We start from the raw sequence: 24,535 nt of genomic DNA on the forward strand, positions 1-24,535 counted from the left end.
AAAGACCCACACCTGTCTTCAGGCGTGTTTATTGTGACGGAGTCTCAAAAAAAAAAAAAAAAAAATCACTGAATTGTATACCTAATATAGGTTGCTTTCATGGAATATAAACTGTACCTCAATGAAGATGCTCCAGGTCTGAAAGACAACCTCAGTCTCAGTTCCTGCAATCCATGACACCTGTGAATGGCTATGAGTAATCTCACGGAACAGCCTAGGCTGCTGCAGGGAGGTGAGACCCCTGGGGTGGCCAAGCGCCAGGTCAGCCTATAGTCAGGATATAGCATAAAGTGCACTGATCCTACTGAACCGTCCACATTGGGCTCTCTAGTGCCCCAAAGCTTGGAGTCAAAGCCCAGGCTGAAATCACTTTCCTGCGGAGGTATCCACTGGCTTTGCAGGCTGTGATTCCTTCACACAGCACCACAGAGCTTCCTCCACAGCAACCCCCACAATTCACGGTTTTACATTTGATTGTGTTACTATTTAATTAGTATTTGTCTCTCTCTCTTTAAACCACACGCTACAGGAGGTCAAGTACCATGGCTCATGTATTCATAGTGCCCAGCACAGAAGCAAGAACATAGTAGGTGTTCATTTAAAAAACCGATGGCTGGGCCTGGCGCGGTGGCTCACGCTTGTAATCCCAGCACTTTGGGAGGCCGAGGCGGGTGGATCACGAGGTCAAGAGATCGAGACCATCCTGGTCAACATGGTGAAACCCCGTCTCTACTAAAAATACAAAAATTAGCTGGGCATGGTGGTGCGTGCCTGTAATCCCAGCTGCTAGGGAGGCTGAGGCAGGAGAATTGCTTGAACCCAGGAGGCGGAGGTTGCGGTGAGCCGAGATCGCGCCATTGCACTCCAGCCTGGGAAAAAAGAGCGAAACTCCCTCAAAAAAAAAAAAAAAAAAACCCGATGGCTGAATGAATGAATGGACACTCTTCACTGACTGAACTAGGGTAAGGCAGAAGTCCACTGTTTTCTTTCAGTGCAACACTGTCCTATAGCTGGGTGTTCATGATGAGGGCCTCCCAGACAGGAGGAGAGGCAAAGAGCTAGAAGAGGGAGCCAACACTCCCTAAGACACTTCTCTACTTTGCCTTCACAACAATCTACAAACTGTTGAGAACTATTAAGTTTATGAATATTGATGAATGCTGGGTGTATGATAGGATATATTGTTTGCTAGGAAGAACGATGGCAAGGAAAACCTAGCTGCCCGCCTCAAGTGGAAAACCACTTGGGGCATTCCGAAGTGGCAGAACAATGTATAAATATCTTACACCAATTACAACAGTTCTTTGAGATATCTGACCCCATGGCTCCCTCATGGAGAATACCTTTTAGTTTGTCTGTGATCAGTGGTAAGTGGGTAACAGCTGCCCACTTGGTATATTTTTGCGTTATGAGAAAATACAGAACACCTGTTTGCTAATAATAATCACCTGTTAAAAGAGAATAAATATATGAATCAGAATCTGCTGGGGGCCTTCAGCCTGGAATGCTGTCAGCCCCTGAGGCTCTCAGCTCTGAAGGCTGCTGGCTGACCCCACAGGATAAACCCACTTTGCTGTTCTATTTGGGTGTCTGCCTCTCATTTCCTTCAGCGCCGCCTGGGTGGGGGTCTTTACGGCTGAGCTGGTACTCAGTAACAAACTAGCTATTATTATTGCCCTGTCTACAGATGAGGCAACGAAGGCTTTGCTACTGAAACTCAGATCTGTCAGGCTAGAAAGCCCATGCTCTTTCCTAGACATCCCTGATGGGCAAGGGTGAGGTGAGGTGCATGGGCATCCCTACAGTGCAGTCAAGGTTACCACTACACAGGCGGGGGTTGAAAATCTGATGGCCGGTGCAATCATGTGCTGCCTTCTGAGGTCTGGTTCCCTGAGTCAGCCTCCTCCAGCCTCTTCCTGCAGTGTACGTGAGCCAGCCTTCAGCACACAGGAGACTCAGAAAACAAAAGAGGATCCTCCCAGTCGTGATCAAAAGCCTGCGTCCACTCACACCTGGGCAGCCCATGCCCAGTGCAGGTCTCCAAAGACCTCTCCATTTACCCTGGAAATACACTCACTTCTCCATACTCCATTTCCCATCCCACCATCCCAAACTGTTCCTGCCCCAGAGAAAGCTCCTCGCAAATCCTTGTTTTCTTCCCACATGCTTCTAAGGGGAGACACCAAAGTGTCTGCCCAGCTGTAGGGCAGTGTTGCATTGAAGTAAAACAGAGAGTATGTGCCTTACCCCAGTTTGTCAGTGAAGAGTGCCCACTCACTCATTCAGCATTCAATCAACTTTTTAAATAAACACCTACTATGTGCTTGATTCTGTGCTGGGCACTCTGAACACGTGAGCCATGGTACATGACCTCATGTGTGTGTGCCACAAGGCTCTACCCACCCTGGGGCAGGTAGTGTATAGATAGTAACGGGTAGCAGCCAGGCACGGTGGTTCATGCCTGTACTCCCAACACTTTGGGAGGCCGGGCCAGGTGGATCACCTGAGGTCAGGAGTTTGAGACAAGCCTGGCCAACATAGTCGAAACCCTGTCTCTACTAAAAATACAAAAAATTGGCTGGACATGATGGCTCGTGCCTGTAGTCCCAGCTATTTGGGAGGCTGAGGCACGAGAACTGCTTTGAACCTGGAAGGCAGAGGTTGCAGTGAGACAACATCACTTCCCTGCCTCCAGCCTGGGCAGAGGGAGACCCCATCTCAAAAAAAGAAAAGAAAAAAAAAAGGGTAGTAACAGGTAGCCACAGCATAATGACTAAGAGGATAGACTTGGGTGTCATACTCCCCAGGTTCAAATTCCAACTTACTAGCTATGAGATCTCGCTATGCCTGTTTTCTCATTTATAAAATGGAGCTATAAATTGTACCTAATTCTCAGGATTGTCATGGGGATTAAATGAATGAATATATATATAAAACACTTAGTGCCTGGTCCATAAGAAGTGCAATAGAATCATTAGCTGTCATTGTTTGTTTCTTTCCCCAGTGCAGTGAAGTTGCCTCTTCATCTATAAGGGGAAAGAGCAGAAGACGCTGAGCTAAGGAAGTCTGGAGACCATGGCAGCTGCCCTTGGCACTGTCTGCTCTCCAGGCACTGAGAAAACAGTCCTCCTGCGCCAACTCTAGAGGTTTCTTCATCTCGGCTGCCAGTAAGTACAGATGTTGGCACACTGGCACCAGGGAGGAACAGGGTGGAAAGCAGAGCAAAAAAAATCAGCACTTACAGGTTGTTGGCTCATCTGTGAACAAAAACAATCCTCCCTGGAAAAACACACAGCTCTGTAAAATATCACTTTTCATGGGCCACCCAGGACAATTAAGAGATTTCCTATAACTGGTGAACTGGGCTGAAAAATAAGGAAGTCAAATTTCTGGGGCAGCTCCAGAAATTATGGGAGGGGGCTTGTCAGCACCAAATCCTCTTGCTTTCCACACTGAAGGAGGGCAGGCTGCAGTATAGATTCAGACAGCTGGACCAGGGGAGCAGAAAGAGAGGCACACAACCAACTGTGAGGGAAACACAAATTAAGACCACAATCAGCTATCACTGCACATCTATTAGAACAGCTAAAGTTGACCAGGCACAGTGGCTCATGCCTGTAATCCCAGCACTTTGGAAGGCCTAGGTGGGTGGATCACCTGAGGTCAGGAGCTCGAGACCAGCCTGGCCAACACAGTAAAATCCCGTCTATACTAAAAATACAAAATTAGCCAGGTGCAGTGGCACACACCTGCAGTCCCAGCTGCTCAGGAGGCTGAAGCAGAGGAATCACTTGAACCTGGGAGGTGGAGGTTGTAGTGAGCCAAGATAGCGCCACTGCACTCCAGCCTGGGTGAAAGGGGAAAAATTCCACCTCAAAAAAAAAAAAAAAAAAAAAGAGCGAGAGAACAGCTAAAGTTAAGAAAAAGTGGCAACACCAAATGCTGGCAAGCCTGTGGAGGAAGTGGATTAAGTTGCTGGGGGGATTGTAAAATGATACAGCCACTCTAGGAAATGGTTTGGAAGTTTCTTCAAAAGCAAAATAATATGCTTACCATGCAACTTAGCAATTGAACTCCTAGGCATTTATCCCAGAGAAGCAAAAATGTATGTCCATGCAAAAATCTGAACACGATTGTTCATAGCAGCTTAATCTGTAATAGCCAAAAACTGAAATTAACCAAAATGTCCTTCCATAGGTAAACAGTTAAACTGTGATACACGCATACCATGGAATACTATTTAGTAATTTAAAAAGCAAACTATTGACAAATTCAACAACTTTAGTGGACCTGAAGGGCATTATGATGAGTGCAAAAGAAGCCAACTTCAAAAGGTTGTATATTGTATGATCCTATTTATAGAATATTCTCAAATGACAAAATTATAGAGATGAAAAACAAGGGCGGGGTAGGGTAACAGTAAAGGGTCAGAACAAGGGAGATGTTTTTGACAATGAAATAGTTCTGTATCTTGATTCTAGTGATGCCTACACTAACCTACACACAAAGAAAATAACACTATGCACACACGTGTACCAATCTCAGATGCCTGGTTTTGATACCGTTCTACAATTATGTGAGAAGAAACAAGAAACTAAATGAAGAATGCACCAGAGTCTCCGTACTATCTTTTCAACTTCCCATGAATCTACAATTGTTTCCAAATAAAAAGCAAAATAAAAAGAAAAGGCGCACAGCCAGAAGAAAACTGGGATTCCAGTTCATACCTCTTTGCTCCAAAATCCTGGTGTTCCAACCAGGTCAAATTATTCATAGTCCTGTGTGTACCATGACATTTCATACTTCCATGTTTTTACACATACAGACTTCTACTGAGACTACCCTTCCCTCACCTAGATAACTTTTCATTTCCTTTAAGATACAATCCACATACCTTCTCCTTAAGGAAGCTTCCTTGCCTCCCCCTCCTCGGATTACTGCTCTCCTCTGCACTTCCAATGCACAGCACTTATTCAACTGAACTGCAAGGATTAGTTTACTTGCTTCCATCTCCTGCCATGTATAAGCCACAGAATTAGAAAAAAAATTTGCAAAGGATATCCAATAAAGGACTTATCTGTAAAATACATAAGGAACCCTTACAACTCAATCATAAGACAAACAACCCGATTTTTTTTTAATGGGCAAAAAAATCTAAACCTTTCACCAGAGGAGCTATGCAGGTGGCAAATAAGCACATGAAATGATGCTTGGTATCATTAGTGTTTATGGGAATGCACAAAAAACCAAAAGGAGATATCACCGCACATCTATTAAAATGAAAGAGATGAGCAGCGTGCTGTGGCTCAAGCCTGTAGTCTCAGCACTTTGGAGGGCCAAGGCAGGTGGATCATTTGAGGTCAGGAGTTCAAGACCAGCCTGGCCAACATGGTGAAACCCCATTTCTACTAAAAATACAAAAATAAGCCAAGCATGTTGGCAGGCACCTATAACCCCAGCTACTCAGGAGGCTGAGGCAGGAGAATTGCTTGAACCCTGGAGGGAGAGGTTGCAGTGAGCTGAGATCATGCAACTGTACTCCAGGCTGGGCCACAGAGTGAGCCTCTGTCAAAAAAAAAAAAAAAAAAAAAAGGACCATACCAAATGTTGGCAAGGAAGTGAAGCGCCTGGAATTCTGGTACACAGTGGCAATATAAAATGGTACACTGTCTAGATGACAGTTTGGCAGCTTCTTTAAAAGTTAAACAGGCTGGGCATGGTGGCTCACGTCTGTAATCCCAGCACTTTGGGGGGCCAAGGTGGGTGGATCATGAAGTCAAGAGTTTGAGAACAGCCTGGCCAACATGATAAAACCCTGTCTCTACTAAGAATACAAAAATTAGCCAGGCATGGTGGCACACGCCTGTAATCCCAACTACTCTGGAGGCTGAGGCAGGAGAATCGCTTGAACCTGGGAGGCAGAGGTTGCAATGAGCCTAGATCATGCCACTGCACTCCAGCCTGGGTAACAGAGCAAGATTCCACCTGGGGGGTGGGGGGGGAAGGCTCCAAAGGATAGTGAGGGGCGGGGCTGCAGGAGATCTTTGGCATCACTGAAATGACATACTCCCCCTCTTGGGTTGCCACTGCCACAACTACCTCCAACAGCCAAAGCCAGCCCATGCTGGGCTGGATGGGCTAAGGCAGGAAGTAGGCTGTGCCTGCTTCCCAGGACACCCTTCCATTTACTGCCACGGGGCGGTTTCATGTCAAGGACCTAACCAGACAGTCAGCAGAACAGACTCCAGTTCCTCTCATGCTGCAAACAAGACCCTTCCCCTTTCTGCGCCTCCACTTCCTCCAGTGAAAGGCGTGATGACTAATGATCAAGCCCTCCAAGGAGCTCTTTTGGTTGTAATTCATGTTCTGACTGCCCTACTGAGCCAAAGCTGAAGGCAGAGCACCACCTCCACTTAGCAGTGCCTCCTAAATCACTCCCTCTGCCACTCCGCCTCTGCCCCTCAGTCCTGTCCCTCAGCAAGTAGCTTCCAAAGACCCTGACTTCTTCCTCCATCTGCTAGTTTGTTCCCCAGTTAGCAACTTAGGCACTTAAAACTGTGTTCAGGCCAGTCACAGCGGCTCACACCTGTAATCCCAGCATTTTGGGAGGCTGAGGTGGGCAGATCACCTGAGGTCAATAGTTCAAGACCAGCCTGGCCAACATGACAAAACCCCGTCTCTACTAAAAACACAAAAATTACCCGGGTGTGATGGCGGGCACCTATAATTCCAGCTACTTGGGAGACTGAAGCAGGAGAATCGCTTGAACCTGGAAGGCAGAGGTTGCAGTGAGTCAATATCACGCCATTGCACTCCAGTCTGGGGAACAGAGCAAGATATCGTCTCAAAAAAAAAAAAAAAACTGTCTTCAGGAGTCTACGAACCCGGGACACATAGCTACTTGAGACATAATTTCTCCCTTTAGAGTTCTTGAAGGAAAGGCTGGCAATGAGTGACAGGGTGGGTGGGAAAGAGAAGGTCGTAAGCAGCCTTGAAGTATGGAAGCACCTCCTCTTGTCCCCTGACAGATCTGTATGTCCAAGTGTGGGCCAGAATTTCTTGCCCAGACAGGCTGGGATATTTGGCAGGGCACATAGTAGGCTTTGAGTAAGTATCTGTGGAACTGAATTAAATCCCTCTTACGAGAGGAGTAATCTCTTCCCGAGTTGCAGAGAAGCAAGCATAATGATCTCCGTGCACTCCCCTGGAAGCAGTTCTGAGAGTCGAGAGACCGAGATACCCCTTGCTTCTAAGTGGAGAGGAGATCTGGGGGCACAGCGCCACTGGGCCTCACCTCCTGGGGCATCAGCTGAATGAGAGGACTATACTATAGCACTCTGTAAATGCTCCTAGCTCTGCTGCTATCTTACTCTACAAGGAAGAGTCCTTGGGGTCTGAAAGGAACAGTGCAGTATATTGTAAAGCTCCAAGCACTTTGAGCTGCAGCTGTTCACAGAGCTTTGGAGGTGGAATGATACTCCCTGAGGGGAAAGGCTCTGAGTGTCAGAACTGGATTTGGGAACCCCCACGTGGGCAAGTGCTTGCCATAAAGAGCACTCACTAGCTTTGAGAAGCTGTGGAGATCACAGACAGCCTTAGGGTATCTCTTTTGCTTATGAGCTGTGAAATCTGGCAGAAGTCTCTTTACCTCTGTAAGACTCAATTTCCACACTCATGACATGGGATAGACACCTCGTTAGCTCACTGCAGAATTAAATGAGATAATGAGACAGATCACAAAACACTGTGCCAGGAACCATCATGAGCTCAGTCAACTAAGCCCCTCCCCACATGGGCAGGGAGGCTCACTGTGTGCAAAACATTTTTGTTTTCGTTATTTTATGGGACCCTCACGATTGTCATATGAAATAGTGATGGAGCTCATCAAGAACATGAGCTCAGTCAACAGCTTTCCCTTCCTTCCCTTTGTCATAAATAGACCTAAAGGTTCTCAGAATAAGATCTTAGTTAGGCCAGGCCCGGTAGCTCACGCCTGTAATCCCAGCACTTTGGGAGGCCAAGGCAGGTAGATCACAACATCAGGAGTTCAAGACCAGCCTGACCAACATGGTGAAACCCCATCTCTACTAAAAATACAAAATAATTAGCTAGATGTGGTGCACATGCCTGTAATCCCAGCAACTAGGGAGGCTGAGGCAAGAGAATTGCTTGAACCTGGGAGGTGGAGGTTGCAATGGGCCAAGATCGCACCACTGCACTGCAGCCCGGGCAACAGAGCAACATTCCGTCCCAAAAAATAAAAAATAATAAAAAGTAAGATCTTAGTTGATTTTGGTGACCAGGAAACCAAGCCCCTGAGAGAGAGACCTCAGGAAGTACAGTGGGGCTTCAGATACAGAGGAGGGACTAGAAAGGGGGGAGGTAGGGCTGGCACCTGGAGACCACCCACCACGTCCCCTGCCAGTCATATGCAAGCTCCATGATGAGGCGGTCTCCTGAGCTGTGCTCCATCCTCCACCCCTCGACCTGGGCTCCCTTCCTCCCAGGAGTACGTACTTTTGCCTCAGGCACTGGAAATCACCAGCTCGGTGGCCTGGCTTCTTAATATGAGGACATGGGATCAGATGGACTCTGTAGACCTTCCCACCTTTATAATTTTACAAACCTACAATTCTACAAAGATAAACTGGTGCTTAACTGATGTCCCACCCACTCCCCACCACTCCTTTGGGACACATGAAGGAGATTCAGGAAGCAGAGGGAGAGGGGCAGTGGCTGGGACTTCATTATGCTAATGTATTAGCTCTAATCCGCCGCAACAGCAGGGCTTTCAAGAAAGAGGCTTTTGTTGCTATTTCACATTTGGCAGGAAGTTCCCCACACCCGCATTAGAGATTATGAGTCAAAAGCTCTCATTTCAGTTCTGGCTCTCACATCCTGCATTGCTGAGGCTTCCTTTTCACACTTCTCTGACCAACTTCTTGACTTTTCCAGGAAGGAAATGTGCCCCAGATGTTGGTTAGTAAATGGTGGGTTTTCATCTGCGTTTATAAAAGGGTGTCAGTAACTCACAGGCTTCCCAAGGAGCAGGAGCCAAAGTGAGGAAATGCAGCTGACTTCTCTCTACCACTAAACCAAAGGTCTCCCCTTCAACGAAGCCCCTCCGACATGGGCAGGGACGCTCACTGTAGGTAAAACATTTTTGTTTTCATTATTTTATGGGACCCTCACGATCGTCTCATGAAATAATGACGGAAATCTCACTTTCATTTATTCATGCAACTAATGTTGCCAGGCACCTGCTGTTCACAGGTGAGGAAATGAAGGAGCACGTAGAGGAAGTGATTTGCCAGATGCCTCACAGCCTGGGGTCAAGTAAGCCCTGAAACCAGTGGCATGCTTGTCTAATCAGAATTTCCAAAACACAAAGGCCTTGGATTGTAGAATTTGCTCATTTCCATGGCATAAGTTTTCCCATTGTGGTCAATTTCAAGTCACCAATCGTGTTTAATAGTTTTTAACAAGCACTTTGCAAAATTCTCGAATATATAAAAATTGGGAAACAGAGTTTCTAAATTAGGGGCAAGCTCTCCTTCTGCCTCACCTTTCTACCTCCACGAAGGAAAAATCAACATCCTGTGGAAGCTTAAAGAGTAACCTAATAGGAAACCACCTGAAGGATTGTTAACAGGGGTAGGATTTCAGATATATTTTATTTTCTTCCACAACAGTATTTTTCCAATCATCCTATGAGCACATATTACCTTTATAATCAGAACATACACAGGTAATTAAAATCAATTTCTAGTGAGCTTCCCAGAATGTTTTGGAATAATTTGTCTCTGCATAATTTGTCACTCTGTCACCCTTGGGTTGAAGGAAGCGAGAGAGAGAGCATGTGTGTGTGTGTGTGTGTGTGTGTCCCAATAGCTCACTTGCAGAGCAGAGGAGGTATATTTAAGTATTCACCTGAATTTGGTTCAGTCTTAGTGAGAGTGTGCGTGTGCGTGTGCGTGTGTGTGTTTGTGTATGTTTCCCAGTAGAGCCTTTGCAGAGCGGAGGAGGTATACTTAAGCATTTACCCGAATCTGGTTCAGTCTTACCTGGAGTATAAATTTATTCTTTTTGGAATTCAAATTTAACCAGTAGTTGAGAAAATATAATTCCCATCAAGATTCCAAAAGACCTGCTCTGACAAACTAGAAGTCTCTTTGGCCACCAAATGATCTCGCCTCCCCACGGGCTGAGGTTGAAGCAGATGGTTTGACTAAACCAGAAACAATGGCTCCTTCTTTCCTGAGCCTTAGAAAAGGCCCTCTGCCTCCTGCCCCTGCAAAAAGGCATTGTGTCCTCTCTTCCTCAGGCTGGGATTCAAGGGGTCTTACCTCAGCACTGGGATGGAAAGCTGGTACCAGGGCTTGGGTCAGGCTCAAGGGGGCCGGTCCATTTCAGCTGGGCTCCATGACATTCACCACTTCTCCCTGGACTGCTGGCTGCAGGGCTCTGCACAATTGGCTTACCCTCGCCTGCGCGGGGAAAAAGAACAACAAAGTTTCACCAGAAGCGCATGCATTAATACATTCAAGAGAAAAGAGCCTTTGCCCCTCCCACTGCCAGCTCTGGTCACTCGTACCACTTCAAAGCATCTTTCAGAACCACAACCCTCACCTGAAGCAGCCAGCCTCCTTCCCAGGACCTAAATGAGCTACATGTTCACCCATACCCGTCCCTTCTGGGGCTACACAATTTCAGAGCGAGTTGTAGATTAAGCAAAGCAAACTCTACTACAGTCATGGAATCCTTGTGTTACTCACTAGTCACGGTAAGAAAAAGCAAGGGTTAGAAAGCTACAGATTGGTGGGCACAGGGGCTCATGCCTGTAATCCCAGCACTTCGGGAAGTCGAGGCGGGTGGATCATCTGAGGTCAGAAGTTCGAGACTAGCTCACCAACATAGTGAAACCCTGTCTCTACTAAAAATACAAAAAAATTAGCCGGGCGTGGTGGCAGGTGCCTGTAATCCCAGCTACTCAGGAGGCTGAGGCAGGAGAATCACTTGAACCTGGGAGGCAGAGGTTGCAATGAGCCGAGATCGTTCCATTGCACTCCAGCCTGGGCAACAAGAGCAAGACTTCGTCTCAAAAACAAGAAAGCTACAGATTGGGCCCAAGTCTTGTGTTTAGAGAAGGCTTGTGGACAATGGATTTCAATCAACAAATATGTCAAACTTGTTCACAGTTTCTTTTGACCTATAGTATGTTGTTTAGCTGTTACAAATGTGAATTCAATTTCTAATTCATTTTGGAAGCATCTTTAACTGATCCTAAATTTTCAACCTATATAGTACTGTAGTTGTCTGAATAGAGAGCATTTGTTTTTAAAATAATTGTTTTTCCTTGTGTCAAAAAAATGTATGTTCAATCTATAAATTTTAGAAAATAAATGAAAAGGACAAAATGTACCCATTCTTTCTTCATCCAAGCTAACTACAGATAACATACTCTGCCTGTTTCTTGTTTTTATTTTTCAGACGTTTTATAAAGATGTAATAAAGCTAGGCATGGTTTAGTAAGTGCTCTGTCTTTAAGTAATCTTCAGCAGCATTTTAATGGCTACATAATAGATATGTACCCATGGATCTCCAGTGAGCCATGTATCATACCCTAAGTAGCTGTACCATAAATTGTACCCAATCCTCAGAGGCTGGACATTTAAGTCATCTCTACATTTTTCTTTTCCTAATGGCAAATAGTGTTTGAAACAAAATCTTCCAGGAAGACCCATGATTATTCTCTTCTGACACAGTCTTAGGAATAAAATTGTGCTGGGTCGAAGGGTTTCCAAACTTCTCAGGCTTTTGAACGGTCTTGGCGTGCTACCTTCAGGACTACTGGTACCATAGAGACTGCTTCCAGCGAAGGAGAAATGTGCCCATTCCCCAACACTCCTCTCTCCCCAAGTCCCTCATCACCCACATATCTTCGTTCACCTGGTGTAACCATTTCTAGTAGGAATAAAGGTGGAGTTCCCGAAGTCTGACTTTTCATTTTTCATGCTCGCACTCAGCTCAGCCCAAGCCTAAGATAAGATCCATTATGCTAAATTAACTCCCCTAATAAAACTTGGGAAAGAGGGATGCATGAATGATAATTAGTAAGGAGAGAAAGAGAAACCTGTGGAGGGACAGGGGAGTGACAGATACACAAGGATGGTGTCCAGGGGAAAGAAACCCTTAGATACAAAGAGAAACAAGAGTTATCCCATGAGACGGCAGATGATGACAGACAGAACTGAAGCTGAAGTGAGCCATGTGACAGGTGGAAACGTCAAGACCTCACAAAGATTCAGGGCAGAACGGGGCAAACAACAAAGGCATCCGGTGAGATGGAAAAGGAAAAAATTGCTTAACACCTTGGGCACTTTGTTGCTGTTTATAATTAATGCCAACTAAACACCAGGAGCCAGAGTGAGAAGGGAAAGGAGAGCCATCAGGGAAGAGGTCTCTGCAGGCAAACAGCTGAGCTAGTGGTCAGCTGGGACCCACCCACAAGGAGCCTTCCTAGGGGAACAGGAGCAAAGTGCTCCTGGGGTGGGGCTGGAGGTGGGCACTGCTGGGCTGACTGCTCTACCTCCTCAACAGGAAGGAAGACCCCACTCTCCATCTCTCCCTAGCCAGCCTCTTGTATCCTTCCTTTCACTCCAGGCCAAACCTTCAGTGAGACATGGATAACCCACCTACACAGATAACAAGGTTTCTCAGCCTTGTGACCCAGGCAAAGGCCTTGGGGACCTGTCTCATGCCCCTTTCCAGCTGACCAGGCCCCTGCCCTGCCACTCCTCTGCACCCTACACTCCAGCCATAGCAATCTGCAGATTCATGAGGGAATGGGAGGTCCCATTCGTGCTTCTTAAGTCCTTTGGAAAATGGCTTGCAGATCTCCAGTATTAAGGCAAGTCATTCTACCTGCCTACCCTGCCCCTACCCCACCTACTCATACACCTGGACTTCCACTGATGGACAAAGGATAGAACTTTGACTTAAAGACAATTCATCCATACATAAGGAAGCTGGGCCGATCTGACACTCTTTCAAAATTGCAACTATGAAAAAAGACTCTAGTCAGCTGGCGGTAGACCCTGGAGTTAAAGGAAAGGCGGTGGTGGAACCATGACAAGCAAATGCCATGCACAAGATCAAGTGATGAGGCCAGGCGTGTAGCTCACACCTGTAATCCCAGCACTTTGGGAGGCCAAGGCGGGCGGATCACCTGAGGTCAGGAGTTCGAGACCAGCCTGGCCAACATGATGACACCCTGTCTCTACTAAAAATACAAAAATTAGCTGGGTGTGGTGGCATGCACCCATAATCCCAGTTTCTAGGGAGGCCGAGGCAGGAGAACTGCTTGAACCCGGAAGGTGGAGGCTTCAGTGAGCTGAGATCACATCGCTGTACTCCAACCTGAGCGACAGAGTGAGACTCTGTCTCAAAACAAAGCCAGAAAAAAAAAAAAAAAAGGTTAAGCGATGGAGCTGCAGGGGCCCTATGGAAGGAGAGGAAGCTGCCCTACAAAGACAGCAGGACAGTGGCCCAGGGAGAGGTAGACAGGACACCATGCAGGCTCAGGGCAGCAGGTATGTGGTGAGTCTAGTGGCCGTGAGGCTCTTCTGTGCATATGTCTTACTCCTGCACGTACTCCCTGACCTCCTTCAATTTGGGAAGGTGTCTATGTTTCTTGCAACCAAATTGTTCCACCTAAAACAATCTCTCCAAGGCCCTGAGGCTGCAGCAATCTTGGGCTGGGAAATCAGGATGGAAAGAGCAAGACTTCTTTCCAGCTCTACTCAACCCACAGCAAAGTTATGCAAATTAGAGTCATAGTACTGAGGGCAGGTGCTGCAAGCAACCCAGCCTGTGAGGCCTCGGCAAGAAAAGAGTTCACATGGGCCTCGATTTCTTCATCTTGTGCAAGAGATTGGTTTAAATGGGCTCTGGGGTCCCAGCTGGCTCTGGCTCCTGAAGCCTAAGGGGGCTCTGAGTAAGACTGGGGGCTCCCCTGTGACCTAGTGCACGGCTTTGGGGCAGGGCTTGAGCCACCCATTGTGGCACTCAAAAGCATTTTTCTATTTTTAACTTTTTTCTCAAGTTTGTAGCTGAACTTCTGACAGATAATCAAAATCTACTGGATGGAACCAGGTGCGATGGCTCCCACCTATAATCCCAGCACTTAGGGAGGCTGAGGCAGGTGGATCACCTGAGGTCAGGAGTTCAAGACCAGCCTGGCCAACACGGTGAGGTCATGAGAGCAGAACTTGTGGTGACAGATTACAGGGGGTTGTGAATTAAATGGAAACTGTATTAAAATGGCCAGGAAACCCATGAATAGGTAGGAGGCTTGGGGACCCTATGATCAGCTAAATGTGTTGTCTCTACTAAAAAATACAAAAATTAGCCAGGTGTGGTGGTATGTGCCTGTAATCCCAGCTACTCAGGAGGCTGAGGCAAGAGAATTGCTTGAACCTGGGAGGTGGAGGTTGCAGTGAGCCAAGATCGTGCCATTGTACTCCAGCCTGGGTGACAGAACGAGACTCCATCTAAAAAAAAAAAAAAAAACAGAAAACAAAACAAACAAAATCCACTGATGGGATTATGCTGGATTGCTAAAGCATAGTTGGATGACTCTTCTACTTTAAATTCTAAAATTTTTTTTTCTATTAAGTAGATTACATAAACTCCTATCGCCATACTCAGCACTGCACATTTAGCTGATCATAGGGTCCCCAAGCCTCCTACTTACTCGTGGGTTTCCTGGCCATTTTCATAGTTTCCATTTAATTCACAACCCCCTGTAATCTATCACCACAAGTTCTGCTCTCTGACCTCCCTCCTATCCCACAAAGGTCACTGGGCCTGATGTCCAGATTTGGTTTCCCTACTTCCCGCTCGAGGCCCAGCCACCCAAGATCATGCTCGACTCCTTCCTTGTGCTTGGGGCCTGTTCTCTGCTTTATCTCTTGGGGCAGCCCTCACTGCACTGTCCCCCCACACTAAAGCCCCTGGCAGCAGCGCAGCCAATCCCCTTTCTCCTCCACCCTTAGACCGAGAAGCATCTAGATGACACGGAAGATGATTCTAAGGAAGCGTGTGGCTAACTGAGAGGATGCATTGGGCGCAGTGACTCCTCTTGCCTCCAGCTTCAAGTAAGTGCACAATGCATAAGGCACTGACCGTAGACCCAGAACCAGGATTTGGGGAGCCCACCAGGAACCAAGGAACCCAAAGAAGTTCATAAATTGAGCCAAGAATTTCATGGCCCAGCCCCTCAAAGGAGAACCATTGCTCAAGCACTCTGTGTTGAGTCAGAGAATGGGTTCACCTGTCACAGGAGTAAGGCTGTGGCCCCAAGCCCCGGCTTCAAGAAGCAATCCCCACCCGCCTCCAGCACACAGGAGCCTTAGCGTAAGAGAACGCTGTAAGCCTGGAGCCATTCTTCCACATTGTCTGAGATGTCAGCAATGGTTCTGATTATGTTTGAACATGGAAGCTAAATAAGCTAAGAGCTTCTTTTGTTTTGGTTTGAGTTTTTGTTTTTGTTTTTTTGTTTTATGTTTTTTGAGACAGAGACTTGCTCTATTGCCCAGGTTGGTGTGCAATGGCGCAATCTCAGCTCACTGCAAACTCTGCCTTCCGGGTTCAAGTGATTCTCCTGCCTCAGCCTCTGAATAGCTGGGATTACAGGCACCTGCCACCATGCCTGGCTAATTATTTGTGTTTTTAGTAGAGACAGGTTTTCACCGTGTTAGCCTGGATGGTCTCGATCTCCTGACCTCGTGATCCACCTGCCTCGGCCTCCCAAAGTGCTGGTATTACAGGCATGAGCCACCACGCCCAGCCTGCTAAATAAGCTAAGAGCTTTTATTGATCATTGTGCATAAAACATTCCAGGATCTGGGTCTCTACAAACCTGCTGAGCACAGCAGTCTAATCAGAAGACACTGCACCCAAAACATAGTAAAAATGTCGGCCAAGATAAGGAGACTTCCTGGATTATTTCCGTCCCCTGTTTCCTCTCACAGTGCCCACATCCCTTCTTGATGTGGAGCCCAGACCCAACATTATAGGGCTCCTGTCCCAGACCTAATAATGTTCACCACAAATGTTCCTTTATTTTTAATTTCCATTTTTTTTTAGCAACTACTATGTGCCAGGCGCTTTACATACTAAGTTATTCATTTATTCCTCACACGATCCTATGAAGCAAGGAGTGTTTTCTCCATTTTCAGATGAGGTGACAAGAGCTTTAGTGACCAGCAGGGGCACAAAGCAGGTAAGTGACTAAGCCAGAGTTCCACATACAAAGCTGCCTCCCAGGACCTTTTCTTTTTCTTCCCTTTAGTGCTAGGCCAAGAGATTCCAGCAAAGAGCTGAAACAAAGTAAGAGCTGCACACTGAGTACATGGGTGAGTTCTGATAAAAAGAGAAATGGTACATGCATTTAGAGAACCAGAAAAAGGAAGCTCTTCTGCCATTGCCATATGCAAAACTCCCAAAGGAGGGTGGCTCTGCACATTTGATTGTGTCATTAATATGTTCTCTACAGCAAACAATCGCTCAGCTTTGATCAGGTGCCCATTTTAGGTGCCAATCTGGATACAAGGGGAGACACTGAACCCTTTTTTATTTATTTATTTTATTTTATTTTATTTATTTATTTTTGAGATGGAGTCTCGCTCTCCATCTCACTGCTGGAGTGCAGTGGTGCAATCTCAGCTCACTGCAACCTCCACTTTCAGAGTTCAAGCCATTCTCCTGCCTCAGCCTCCCAAGTAGCTGGGATTACAGGTGTACACCACCACACTCGGCTAATTTTTTATATTTTTGGTAGGGATGGGGTTTCACCATACTGGCCAGGCTGGTCTTGAACTCCTGACCTCAAGTGATCCACCAGCCTTGGCCTCCCAAAGTGCTGGGATTACAGGTGTGAGCCACCACCCCCGGCCCAATGAGCCCTTTTTTTAAATCAAAGCAACACACACCCATGATTTGTAAGGTCCAGTGGTACTGCAAGGCTTGTAAGAGAAACAACAGCCCCTGCCCCACCCTTCATATCCCTAATTCTGTCTTTGGACTCCTGTATCTATTTCCAGGCATCTCAGTGTATCTAAATAGCAAGTTTATATGGCTCTGAGGTTTTTTCAGTGTTAGATATTATTCATTGACTTCCTACTATAGAAAATAAGGATTTAGCTCCTTACCGCCATTCCATATGCCACCTCTCCTGTCCCACATTATCCCAACAGTTACACCCTTTTTCATTAAGTCAACGCTAATAAGTTACATTGTTTTGTTGTTATTAAGTTACATTATTATGACCAGATATGTCACTGTTCATAGCTGAGCCTTGTGTGGAGTTATGATTAATGCCTTTCATGTACATTCCTTAGTGGCCATTTGTAGAGTCCATTATTGCCTCATTTGTTGGTTTGTCTAACTTTCTATGTACTTGCCACAAATTCAGCTCTCAACATTCCAACAACTCTATAAAACTCAACACAGCACACTAAATGTACCGTTATATACTCAATCGATCTTTTTTTCTTAATTCTTAAAAATCTCCCTTCTGGAAACTTCCATTCTCGTGCTTCAACCTAAACTGGTTGCTCTCTGTGCTTAAAGGAAGATCCCATTTATTCTTAGTTTACTCTCTAGTTTGGGAGGAATGGATGCATAGTAGATTCCTAAGAAAAGGCTGTATGGGAGATAATTGAGACGTCTCATACCTATAAATGCCATTATTCCACCCTCATAATTGATTAATAATTCATCAGGATATAATTTCTCAGTTGAAAATAATATCCTCTCAAAATTTAAGGAATGGCTTCATTGTCTCCTAGCTTCAGTAGAGATCTATGATGTCAATCAGATTTCTATTCATGTATAATCCATTTGTTTTGGGGAACATTTTCTCCTGTCTAGAAGCTTTTCTTCCAGCGTATGTCTTTTTTTCAGTCATAGTCCTAGGTACTTAAGTGGGCTTTTCAATGTCCTTCAGTTCTCAAAGTTTTTCTTGTATTATTTCTTCAATAAATATTCCCTTCCATTGTCTCTATTCTCTTTTTCTGCAAGTCTTACTAATCTGATATTGGGCTTCTTAGAATAATCCTTTCTTTTTTTTTTTTTTTCTTTTTTTTTAGGCAGGGGGAATAGGATCCACTCTTGCCCAGGCTGGAGGGCAATAGCACAGTCTCAGCTCACTGTAGCCTCAACTTCCTTGGCTCAAGTGATCTTCCGATCTCAGCCTCCCAAATAGCTGGAACTATAGGCATGCACCATCATGCCTGGCTAATTTTTGTATTTTTTGGTAGAGGAGGGGTTTCTCCATGTGGCCAGGCTAGTCTCAAACTCCTGGGTTCAAATGATCCACCCACCTTGGCCTCCCAAAGTTCTGGGATTACAGGCATGAGCCACCACGCCCAGCACACTTTCTTTCTTTGACTTTCTGCAAGTTTCCATAAGTTTTCTTTAATTCTACATTCCAAACCCTCTACTGATTTATTATTCTATCACACTTTAAATTTCCAAAAGTTCCTTCTTGGTCTCTGGATACTCCTTTTTGTTGCACGTTGCTTTTATTTTATTAACGCAACATCTTATCTCTCTTAGACTAGCAATTACAGGTTTTATGAAGTTTTCTTCTGCTCTCTGTATTTTCTCTATTTCTTGTGAGTTTCTAGTGTTGTTGTCTCTTTTAATTTCTGCCTTTCATGTTTCAAGCTTTTCTCAAATATCTGGTGATCGTTACTGTCTTTTTAAATTGAAAAGTGAGACACAAAACTGATCAGATGTTCTGTGTGCACGGTCAGGACTTCCGAACTGGTGGATCTTACAGGAGGGTGATTGTGAGTCAGCTGTACATTTTGTTTGAAGAACCCTAAGTATCAATATCTAGAGGCTTTTTCTCTTGGGCTGTTAAGCTTATGAAGAAAGACTCCTCTAACCTCACTACTAGGGACAGCAGAATCAGACCCTAGTAGCCAGCACTGTGTGACAGAAGCAGAAAATGTGCTGGGAGCAGTGAGAGGCCTCGCTGGTGAGCATGTGGACTTTCCCTCACTCACTCTGATGCAGAATGGCATTTCACACACACCCTTCTTAGCCTGATCTTAAACAGGTCTTAAAACTGAGCATGTTCCTGGAAAGAGCCTTAAAGGAAATATTAATTACCAGGAAGAAAACAAACACACACACACACACACACACGCCACACCACACCACACACACACACACACACACATTTTACAGGCATAGATTTATAAATAGCCTCACATCAATCCAAATTAGGTTTTGCCACCAAATGGGTTAAGAATAAAGCTTGACTTTCACAAATTTTTGGACTTGAAAGTTGCAGATAAGAGCTTGTTTGTGTGTGCATTTCCCACATCTCCAGTCACACTTGGGACATTTTTTACAGGTATTTTTTTCACTCGGTGGGGCCAGTTGCTTACAACAAGATATGAAAAAAAAAATGAGGTAGTTGAGATGTGGGTACAGGGGAAAGGCCAGGCTCCACAGAGAGACAATCTAATGACACGGTGACTTGGCAGGTTTGAGTCCCAGTTCTATGCTAGCAAGCTGTGTTACTCTGAAAAAGTTACTTAACCTCCCTGTGCCTCAAAAATCACAAGCATTCCTATATACCAGCAAAACACAAGCAGAGAGCCAAATTATGGAAGAACTCCCATTCACAACTGCTACAAAGAGAATAAAATACCTAGAAATACCCCTAACAAGGGAAGTGAAGGACCTCTTCAAGGAGAACTACAAACCACAGCCCAAGGAAATAAGAGAGGACACAAACAAATGGAAAAACATTCCATGCTTGTGGGTAGGAAGAATCAATTTCATGAAAATGGCCATACTGCCCAAAATAATTTATAGATTCAATGCTATTCCCATTAAACTACCATTGACATTCTGCACAGAATTAGAAAAAACTACTTTAAAATGTATATGGAATCAAAAGAGCCTGTATAGCCAAAAGCTGGAGGCATCACACTACCTGACTCTTCAAATTATACTACAAGGCTACAGTAACCAAAGCAGCATGAAACAGACACATGGACCAATGGGACAGAATAGAGATCTCAGAAATAAGACCACACATCTACAACCATCTGATCCTCTCCAAACCTGACAAAAACAAGCAATGGGGAAAGGATTCCATATTTAATAAATGGTGCTTGGAAAACTGGCTATCCTTATACAAAAAATCGAAACTGGACCCCTTCCTTATACTTTATACAAAAATTAACTCAAGATGGATTAAAGACTGAAAACACAAAACTATAAAAACCCTAGAAGAAAGTCTACGCAATACCATTCAGGACATCAACACAGGCAAAGATTTCACAACAAAAACATCAAAAGCAATTACAACAAAAGCAGAAATTGACAAATGGGATCTGATTAAACTAAAGAGCTTCTGCACAGCAAAAGAAACTATCATCAGAGTGAACAAACAACTTACAGTATAGGAGAAAATTTTTGCAATCTGTCCAACTGACAAAGGTCTAATATCCAGAATCTACAAGGAACTTAAACAAATTTACAAGACAAAAACAATCCCATTAAAAAATGGGCAAAGAATATAAACACACACTTCTCAAAAAGAAGACATTTATGCAGCCAACAAACATGAAAAAAAACTCAATACCACTGACCATTGGAAAAATGCAAATTGAAACCACAATAAGATACCATCTCATGCCAGTCAGAATGGCAATTAGTAAAGTCAAGAAACAACAGATGTTGATGAGGCTATGGAGAAATAGGAATGCATTTACACTGTTGGTGGGAATGTATATTAGTTCAACCATTGTGGAAGACAGTGTGGTGAATACCATTTAACCCAGCAATTCTGTTACTGAGTATATACTCAAACGAATATAAATCCTTCTATTATAAAGATACATGCATGCATATGTTCATCACAGCACAATTCACAATAGCAAAGTCATGGAATCAACCCAAATGCTGATCAATGATAGACTGAATAAAGAAAATGTGGTACATATACACCATGGAATACTATGCAGCCATAAAAAGGAAAGAGAGCATGTGCTTTGCAGGGACATGAATGGAGCTGGAAGCCATTATCTTCAGCAAACTAACACAGGAACAGAAAACAAAACACCATATGTTCTCACTTATAAGTGGGGGCTAAACAATAAGAACACATGGACACAGGGAGGGGAACAATACACACCGGGGGCTGTCAGCAGGGGGTGGGGGAGGGAGAGCATCGGGATAAATAGCTAATGCATGTGGGGCTTAATACCTAGGTGATGGGTTGATAGGGGCAGCAAACCACCATGGCACATGTTTATCTGTGTAACAAACCTGCACATCCTACACATGTATCCTGGAACTTAAAATAAAATTAAATTTAAAAAAAAATTATCTGTGCCTCAGTTTCCTCATGTATAAATTTTTGGTTATTACAACTAATTTCAAAGTGTCATAGTGAGGACTTTGTTAAATTCAGCCAACAAATATGGATTATGCGTATGATTCCTAAGCATTGCTCTGGGTCCTAAAGAAATAGCTGTGAGCAATAGAGATGACATTTTGCCCTCATGAAAACAAGTTGCTAGTGAGAACAGACACAGGGTAAGTCAGACAACCACCTTTGCTATTGAAGAGGAATGAGGCGGGATAAAAGGGAGAGCACCAGATATGGCAGCAGGAGGAGACAGGCATGAGATTACAACCTTATATAAGGCTGTCAAATGGCCTGTTTGACAAGGTGACATTTATATAGAAACCTGAAGAAGGGATGAAAACAATGGGATAACAAGAAGGCAGGTGTCCCACCTGGAGGAAGTGGTACAAAGGCTCTGAGACCAAAGTGTGCTTTATGTCTGAGGAGTACGTTCAGTGAGGTGAAGCAGAAAGAAGGGGTGGAAAAGAGGAGGATATGAAGTCTGCAGGGTGTGACGGTTGGGTCACACAGGACCCTGGAGGCCTTTCTGAGAACTGGCTCTGGGTAAAGGAGGAAGCCTTTATTGGTTTTTGAGCAGAAGAATAACGCATCACTACATCTTTTAAAATGATCACTCTGGTTGCTGTTTTGAGAACAGATCATAGGAGCAAGACTATAAGCAGGAGGCCCAGTCATGAAAGAATTCTCAGAGAAAGTTAGCACAGGTCTTCTGCCCTGGACCACCATGAATCTGGTGAATTGAGTAAACGGCTGGTTTCTCGATTTATTGTGAAAGCACGCCTGACATAGTTTGCTAACGGAGTGGGTGCAGCATGAGAGAAAGAGAATTTAGAATGATTCTAGAGTTTAAGCCCTAGAAGATGGAAAGATGAAATTGTTGTCCACTGAAATGAGGATGGCTTTTTTATAGAGAAAAGCAGCAGTTCAATTTGGGGTTGTCACATTTGAGATGTATATTAGACATTTAAGGAAACTTGTCAAGTAGATGTTGAACATATGAGCATGGAGCTCAGGGGAAAGGTCGGGTTGGAAATATAAATTGAGGGTTGTCAGTAAATGGATGATGTGAGATTGCCAGAATGTGAGGAGACTGAGAAAAGCCTGAGTCCAAGGGCCACTCCCAGGGGCACTCCCAAGTGACCAAGTGAAAAGAGACAACAATGAGAACCGCTTGAACCCGGGAGGTGGAGGCTGCAGTGAGCCGAGATCGCGCCCCTGCACTCCAGCCTGGGTGACAGAGTGAGACTCCATCTCAAAAATAAAAAGGAAATGAAAATGAGCCAACAAAAGGAACTGAGAAGGAGAAGGCAGTGAGAGAAGAGGAGAAGCAAAGACAGTGATGTTCCAGAAGCCAAGAGAAGAAACTATTTCAAGGAGGATGGAATGGTCAACTGTGTCAAAAGCTGATGATCAGTCAAGATAGGGACTGAGACCTGACCACTGGATTTGGCAAGGGAGGATACCAGTGAGTCTGACAGGTATGGTTTTGCTGGTGTGATGAGTGCAAAAGACTGACCATAGTGAGTCTGAATGTGAATGAGAGAAGAGGAAGTGCATGATGCAAATGCAGACAGCTCTCTCCAGAAGCAGAAAAATTAGGCACACCTCCTGCAGTGAGTAAACACTTCCTGAGGCCTCACCAGAAGATGCAGGTGCCATGCCTGGACGACCTACAGAAACATGAGCCAAATAAACCTCTTTTCTTTATAAATTACTCAGTCTCAGGTTTTCCTTTATAGCAATGCCAAATGGACTAACACAGTACCCTTATAAAAGAGGCTCTGGAGAACTAGCGAGCTCTGTTAGCATGTGAGGACACAGTGAGAAAGCACCATCTGTACATTAGGAAGCAAGCTCTCAGCAGACATCAAATCCGCGGGTGCCTTCATCTTGACTTCCCAGCCTCCAGAACCGTGAGCAATAAATTTCTGTTGTTTATAAACTACCCAGTACATGGTATCATAGTATCTTGTTATCACAGCCTGAACGGATTAGAGAAAAGGTATGGAGGTTTTCTTCCGACTGCCATTATTTTTTCAGGTAGGTTTAAAACAAGGTTATCAACAAAGTGTATAGATGGGGAAGGAGGTGTTAGACGTCTGAAGAGAGAGAAAGGTGTGAAACAGTTACCTAGATGACAGAGACTGGTCGTGGTTCTCAACTATCATTCATTGGAATTAACGGCCCAGCTTTAAAAAGAGATACTGATGCCCAGATCAACCGCACAAAGACTTTCATTTCATTAGTTTGAGAGGAATTCAGGCAGCAATACCTGTTATAACTCCCACCAGTAACACTAACGGCAGCCAGGGTTGAGAACCACTGGACCAACAAAATGAAGTGAGATGGCTGCAACACCAATGTCCACTGAAGAGTCTTGGCCAAGAATTATGGCCAGGCACGGGGGCTCACACCTGTAATCCCAGCACTTTGGGAGGCCAAGGCAGGCGGATTACCTGAGGTCAGGAGTTTGAGACCAGTCTGGCCAACATAGTGAAACCCTGCCTCTATTAAAAATACAAAATCTTAGCCAGGCGTGGTGGCAAGCACCTGTAATCCCAACTACTTGGGAGGCTGAGGCAGGAGAATCGCTTGAATCCTGGAGGCAGAGACTGCATTGAGCCAAGATCATGCCACTGCACTTCAGCCTGGACAACAAGAACTCAAAAAAAAAAAAAAAGAATTAGAGTTGGACCATTTAGGATGACACTACGCTTTTCTACAGTCACACTCAGAGTTGTGGAGTAGGTATGGTATAGAGAGGGCTGGATTTAGCCAGGGCTACATGAGATACTTGGAAAGCATCTAACTTGCCTGGACACGGTAAGAGTTCCGTAAATGAAAGCTCCTACATTTGTTTTTATCAGCACCTAAGTGACACACAATATGCATCCGGCAAACAAAATTCTGTTTTTATTGCATCCAAATGATTCACCCAATCATATTACATCATAGAGTTTTAGAGTCATTTGCGAATAACTAAAACCCCAAGTATATATCCTTAACTATCAAGGTGGCCTTATATGCTGCTTCTGCGGGCACTGGAGTGGAGGCTGAGACATGGGCTCTCGAGGC

General features: G+C 44.9%; 1 protein-coding gene across 10 annotated transcripts in view; it reads right to left on the reverse strand.

Annotated features, from left to right (window-relative positions):
- The window catches only part of ST6GAL1 (ST6 beta-galactoside alpha-2,6-sialyltransferase 1), a 160,609-nt gene that overhangs the window by 115,934 nt on the left and 20,140 nt on the right, over positions 1-24,535 (reverse strand). For 7 of the 10 annotated variants that reach the window (XM_032298305.1, XM_032298314.1, XM_032298302.1 and 4 more), the window contains exon 2: positions 10,347-10,487. The gene's annotated coding sequence lies outside the window, so the exon portion shown is untranslated. Of the gene's footprint in view, positions 1-4,894; positions 5,322-6,701; positions 6,719-10,346; positions 10,488-24,535 lie in introns of those variants that run through there. The other 3 variants (XM_032298301.1, XM_032298300.1, XM_032298304.1) reach the window with 3 other exon arrangements.

Source organism: Sapajus apella, unplaced genomic scaffold (assembly GCF_009761245.1).
Source record: "Sapajus apella isolate SASKATOON/1434 unplaced genomic scaffold, GSC_monkey_1.0 scaffold38, whole genome shotgun sequence".
Classification (NCBI taxonomy): Eukaryota; Metazoa; Chordata; class Mammalia; order Primates; family Cebidae; genus Sapajus; species Sapajus apella.